Source organism: Halichoeres trimaculatus, unplaced genomic scaffold (assembly GCF_033239565.1).
Source record: "Halichoeres trimaculatus isolate MK-OKI-2021-1 unplaced genomic scaffold, fHalTri1.1 fHalTri1_scaffold_34, whole genome shotgun sequence".
In the NCBI taxonomy this organism is placed as follows: domain Eukaryota; kingdom Metazoa; phylum Chordata; class Actinopteri; order Labriformes; family Labridae; genus Halichoeres; species Halichoeres trimaculatus.
In genome coordinates this window covers 28,261-33,780 of record NW_027437212.1, presented here as the reverse complement: position 1 = coordinate 33,780, position 5,520 = coordinate 28,261, and the positions used below count along the sequence as shown (strand labels likewise).

The 5,520-nt window shown below is 39.5% G+C and overlaps 1 long non-coding RNA gene across 1 annotated transcript; it reads right to left on the bottom strand.

Moving 5' to 3' along the window:
* Positions 1–4,022: 4,022 nt before the first annotated feature.
* LOC141786486 (uncharacterized) lies at positions 4,023–5,260 on the bottom strand. Its single transcript, XR_012597789.1, has 3 exons — positions 5,190–5,260; positions 4,507–4,550; positions 4,023–4,270 (listed from the first exon to the last, which is right to left on the bottom strand). It is a non-coding gene; the product is annotated as an uncharacterized LOC141786486 (long non-coding RNA).
* Between the last annotated feature and the right edge of the window lie 260 nt (positions 5,261–5,520).

Sequence of the window (5,520 nt, the reverse complement as noted above, 5' to 3'; positions counted from 1 at the left end):
TCAGATGCTTAAAAGATCCATGTATCATTTCATATGGACATTACAATCAAAGCAACAATATACAGGAATTCAGTTGGATGGAATTTGGTGCTGCGGCAGCACGGTGGAATATAGCTGAGCACTTGGAGCTAACACAACCTGATGCTGGTTTGTGGATTTTTCATTTTCACTGAATGTTTTTTAGCAGGTTTGAATGTTTTGCATTTTATTATTCAAAATTTCAACCTCATGCAATTTTTATGTATGATTTTATTGAAAATCTTTAGGACATATTTTTTGCTGTGATTCTGAGTACTTCATCAGTCTGGTTGTCTTGTTGTCTTCAGCTGTGATGTGACTTACCAATTTGCATCATTTATTTTGTTTTGCTTCTTCTTGATAATAAAGACTATTTTTGCAAACTTGGCTTTGTGAATTCATAAAAACTTGGATAATCCTTGAAAATGTCATTGCTTAGCAGGCTTTGGTGTTCTAATAAAAATGTAAAATTGTGCTAAAAGAATGATATTAAAAATAAATGCTTCACTGTGTTAAGCCTTGGTCCTATTGAAATCATTGAAACAAAACAATACATCCCTCCAGAGCAACCTAAGATCTTTTTCAATATTGGAAGCAATGAAATTACACATCGATCCAAAAAATGTGGACAATGGGCCTAAATTTATAAATCCCTGTATCTACATTTATAGAACAGAAAGTGCATTTCATACTTCGGAAACCGGAAGTGGTAAAAGGACCGTTTCACATTTTTAGAAAATTAAAAAAATTATTAACAATAGAACAGCATATTAAAATTTTTTTAAATAAAAACACTCAAGTGGTTTTTCTGTAAGTAATTAGGCTAACAAGTTTTTTAAATACATTATCAAGAAAGAACTTTAAAGGTGGCCCTATGCTCCCTTCAAATTTAGAACTACAACCTTTGGATTGATTTGCATGAAGCAATATGGCGCGGTTGGCGGGAGTTGTAGTTTTTTTTCTTTATGAAATATTAGTGTTTGATTATCAAAAAGTGGCAGTTGTTAAAACTGGAAAAAGTAGTACACTCGGACATATATGATGATGATAAACCAATGTATATAATCAGATTTCACATATCAAATTTCTTAATAGGAGAACTTTAATTTAACCCTTTTTTATTGTGCCCTTATCTGTTGATTATATCCATGTGATAGCAGGGCTCAAGAGGTTTCCATAACACTTTGTACCATGTCTGTACCCCTTTCTGTTGATGAGTTATAACCATTTGAATATCCTCAGAAGTCAGCAGTCAGGGGCTTGTATTTCAAAGCAGGAAGCATGTAGAGCCTTCATACTGACATATGTTACTCTCCACTTCAAGACCTTTCCAACGATGTATGTGGTTTAGATATCAGACAATTTTTGAATTTTCAGATTTCAGGGCTGCAGGCCGGCAGATGAGTGGGTTCGGAAAGGGACTTGACAGTCAACTGATAAAATTAGACTTTAAGCTCTTTTTTTTTTTACTTTTTTTTTTACTTTTTTTTTTTGCATTTATTTTGTAATTATGTACTGACCAAAATGAGACAGCCTTAGATTGAGATAGACAGTGTTTAAAACACTTCATTGTCTTTTTTACACTCCTTACATACCAAAAAAGATCACACCCCAGATCTTTGTGAAAAGTGTCTGGAGGTTGGTAGCTACTATCAGTACCTCTGGCAATGTAAACTGATTAAAAGGTTTTGAGGTATAATCTCTCAAGAACTAAGTAATATCTTTCTTGCAGGTTGAATTTTAAAGGGACCCAGGCTTTTTGTGGTCGGCCTGCCATCTAGACATTTAACACTTATGCTGCGTTTCCACCAAACAGTACGGGTCGGTTCAGTACGGTTTGGGACGGTTTGGGACGGTTTGGGACAGTTATGTCTCATCCCGTTTGCGTTTCCACAGCAAACTGTGCCCTCTCGTGGTGGGCGGCGTGTAAGCCGCATGCCGGAAGCCACAGCTGGTAAACAATAGCGCGACGCCGTAGCAGCTTACCCCGCGATTAAATCCAACAAAGAAGAAAACGCGACACAGTAAACAAAGAGCATGGATGAAAGACATGCAGCATTTCGTCCTCTCTGTGATTTTCATGTAACTCTCTGTTACAAAGTGCAATCAAGATTCGTTTCAGAGAAGTCTGTGTGCTGCCAGGAGAAATGCGGCCGCTGTGGGGGTAAGTGACGATTCTTTTGACCAATCAACCGTCTGCAGTGTGTTGCTCCACCTCCCGAGAGCGGATCGGTTCAGTCTGGCACCCATACGAAAGGGTCCCAAAAAAGTGGGACGGCTCGTCTCGGTTTTTAGGGATCCGTCCCGGGATGAGTCTGTGGAAACGCCGCTAGAAGCGCACCGTACCGAGACGAACCGACCCGGACTGCTTGGTGGAAACGCGGCTTTACACACTCACAGCTTAATCCATGTGACAAGCTACTGTTATGGACCAAGTGTCTTCTGATTTCTGATTAACTCGATAAAAGATTTACTTTCAAATGTCAGTGATATGCAGAGATGGTCAGGGTTCTCCTTCATTCAGAATTAGTGTTGTATTGAGAGGCAATCAGAGGTGTTTTACAGAGCTGTGGTCTCTTCTTTTTGATTATTTGCTGACGGATCAGTCAGAGATCGATGGCCAAGCACCTGTAGAATAACATTAAAGTTCATTTTTATTCATTCATGTTCTAGACTGCTTATCCTTTTTTGGGGTCGCAGGGGGCTGGAGCCTATCTGAGCTGTCATCGGGTGAGACTAGGGTACACCCTGAACCAGTTGCCAGCCAATTGCTGGGCAACATAGGGAGACATACAACCATTTTCTATCAGACTCACCTAAGGGCAATTTGGAGTCACTAATTAACCAAATGAGCATGTATTGGTCTGTGGGAGAAAGTCTGAGTACTCAGAGAGAACCCATGCATGAACAGGAAGAGCATGCAAACTTTACATAAAAGAGTCCTGCCTGACCCAGGGATTGAATCAGCAACCCTCTTGCTGTGAGGCACATGCACTACCTGCTGCACCACCATGCCGTCCAGTTTGTACTGAACTTGAACTTTTTATATATTTATCTATTTATTTCTTCCCAATCAAAAAAAAAATCTGTGATGTGATCTGATGAACTATGATGCTATTTTGCTATATATTGTATTTATGTTCATTAAGAGATACTTTTCTTAACTTAAGCTGCCTACACTTTCACATAGTTGAGACTATCCAGCTGGAATAGAATAGAATGCTCTTTATTGTCACTCTCAGTGTGCTTAGTGTACAACAAAGTTGGAAGTGTATATGTCCTTTGAGGGGCCGATGATCTTCAGGGCTGTTTCCACAGTCTTCTGAGGCCTCGCTCTGTCTGCCTGAGTGCAGCTCCTGTACCAGGTGATGATGCAGTATGTCAGCAGGCTCTCTGTGCACGAGCGGTAGGAGGCCAGCAGCCTCCTGTCCAGATTGTTCTTCCTGTAGACTCAGGAAATGTAGCCTATGAGTCTTAATGAATGATGAGATGTTGTCTGTCCAGGAGAGGTCTTTCCAGATCTGGATTCACATGAACCTGACTGTGTGAACCCTCTCCATACACTTGCCGTTGATGTAGGGGGTGGCTTAGCACTGGTCCCCCTGAAGTTCACCATGTTCTCCTTCGTTTTTGTGGATTTCAGTGCCAAACTGCCAAACAAGTAAAAGGCTAAACATTTAATGCAGTAAATGTTGGATAATTGTTAAGATACTTCAGGGTGTGAAGGTACATGCTGATTTACAAGCCAGGCTCAGGGAATGATCATGATTAATAAAGTGCACTAAGACCATGATAGCCACTTAATGTTGTGTTCTTTCTCTTGTCATGAGTTCAAGATGATTGAAGGCAGTCATCGGCTCCTCAGGTCACCCCAAAGCTTGACTTTTGGCAGTCAGATGACTATTGACTGTTACAACCCCCAGAGCCCCAAACTTGGACACCTTCAAAATATTTACTGTTTGCAAACAAAACAACAAAACATTATGACACCAAAACAACATTTAATAATCCAACAACTCATAACAGGGCCACACACTGTGAAAACATTGTTGTGTTAAATTGCTGTGCATAAAGTGTAATAGGCTGCTAATAACTGGATAAATTACCATAGCTGAAACTAAGATTTACCTCATGAAGTGAACATATTAGTGAACAAAGTATACAAATTGAACTGAACAAAACATTAAATGTGGAACTTTTTTACAACTTAAACTGATCGGCCGGTTCCCATGTGTCATCCCATGTCTTGCCGCTGCCAGGATAGGAAAGACAGAGACATAAACACAGGAAATAAAGATCAGAGGCTAAAATTTCTTCTGACATATCAAGAAATTTCATGTCTATAATTTCCTTAGTAAACCTGTCTTTCACATTAATAATTAAGCTCTAGTAGTGAATTTCAAATGAGATAGCAACCACTGGATCACAGCATAAATCTTTTGTCGATAGTTCAACATACCGGTTCATGGTCGCTTACGGAGCACTTACCATTGTGAGCATGGTGCCCACCTCACTTTCACTTCTTCTCTGCCCTGGAAGGCAAGCAATAAGAAAAAGGGTGCAATTTGTTAAGAGAAAGGTGTTTTCTTTCATAGACAGAGCCATAACACATATGTGCACTTTTAAGTAGCTAAGTATTATGTAGAAATTCTTTATCTATTCAAATAATTTCTCAAGAACATAGACATCACAGCATAAAGTAGAATCTTTTTAAAAATATGACTTCAACATAAATTTAGCCCTCAGTAAACATGACATGCTATATGTAAGCCCAGGACTGGAGGCTTATGCAGAGGGTGACTGATATTTCACAGACCATTTTTGGTACCAGCTACAGAGTATCAATGATGATAGTAAAGATGTCTGTGCAGAAACTGAATACTACAAGAAAGCAGACACCCAGCCATAGACTGTTCACCCTGCTGCCATGTAGTATAAAATATAGAAGTATCCACTGCTGTAGCACCAGACTATAAAATATGTTCTTTGCTCAGACTGTAATACTCCTCAAACTTCACAATGGTTTGGTATTAGAAACCATAAACTGAATATCAAATTAATTTCCTTTTGCAACACATTGTTACAGAGTGGCCAATAAATACAACCCAGAACCTTGCTTTTACATTGTATTTCACAATGAAGCCAAACATAACAAAGGAGAACATACTTACATTTACCAGGCTTCGATTGGACAACATCCTCATACTTAAACACCCTCTGCTTCCTACGTCTTAGGCATTCTAAAAATAGAGAAAAAAGAATCTTATGGGGCTAGCCTAGCAATTTGAGAAGAACTATATGCCTACATAATAATATAAAGGGATATCTAACCTGTCTTTTTCTTTGCTTTTCTTTGTTTTGGTGGGAGGACAGGGCACAAAGATGACACAGGATATGGGGGGGACTGAGACATGGGAGAGGATGAAGGAAGGTGAGACAATGTGGAGGCCAGAGGAGGAAGAGAGGGAAGGGGGCATGGAGGATGAGAAGAGGTGGAGGTTG